The sequence below is a fragment of the Lipotes vexillifer genome, unplaced genomic scaffold, assembly GCF_000442215.2.
Source record: "Lipotes vexillifer unplaced genomic scaffold, Lipotes_vexillifer_v1.1 scaffold749, whole genome shotgun sequence".
NCBI classification, from domain to species: Eukaryota; Metazoa; Chordata; class Mammalia; order Artiodactyla; family Lipotidae; genus Lipotes; species Lipotes vexillifer.
Window position 1 is genome coordinate 2,638,118 of NW_006782834.1, and position 457 is coordinate 2,638,574.

Genomic DNA, 457 nt, shown 5'->3' on the forward strand with positions numbered 1-457 from the left:
ACCTGGGTTTGAATCTGGGAACATGCACTTCTTGGCTGGTATGGCACCTTTGTTTACTAGATTGTCCAGGGACCAAGGATTCTTAGGTCTTGTTCCCTGCCATCCTTAGCGTGTCATCCCCGCCCTCTCATCTGCAGAGCTTGCCACCACATCTGTGTTCCAGGCAATACAATAGAAGAATGAAGGGAAAGAGAATATCCTACCCTTTAAAGACATAATGAAGACGTTGCATACATCTCTTCTGCTCTCATCCCATTGGTCAGAATGTAGTGTCAATACATTCCTGTAGGCAGGATGTGGTGGCTCCACTGATCTCTGTGGGACCAGCTTAACTTGAGTGTGACGGATCCCTGGCTTAATCCCTTCAACTTCACCAGGGAATGGGTCATGAGTAGCACCAGTCCAGCAAGGATGGAGATGGCCTCCTGGATGTTTATTCTTCCAAGATTTCAGCAGG

General features: G+C 47.9%; 1 protein-coding gene across 1 annotated transcript in view; it reads left to right on the forward strand.

The window, feature by feature from the left end:
* PPEF2 (protein phosphatase with EF-hand domain 2) overlaps positions 1-457 on the forward strand; it is a 76,907-nt gene that overhangs the window by 11,832 nt on the left and 64,618 nt on the right. The gene's annotated exons all lie outside the window — the stretch shown is intronic.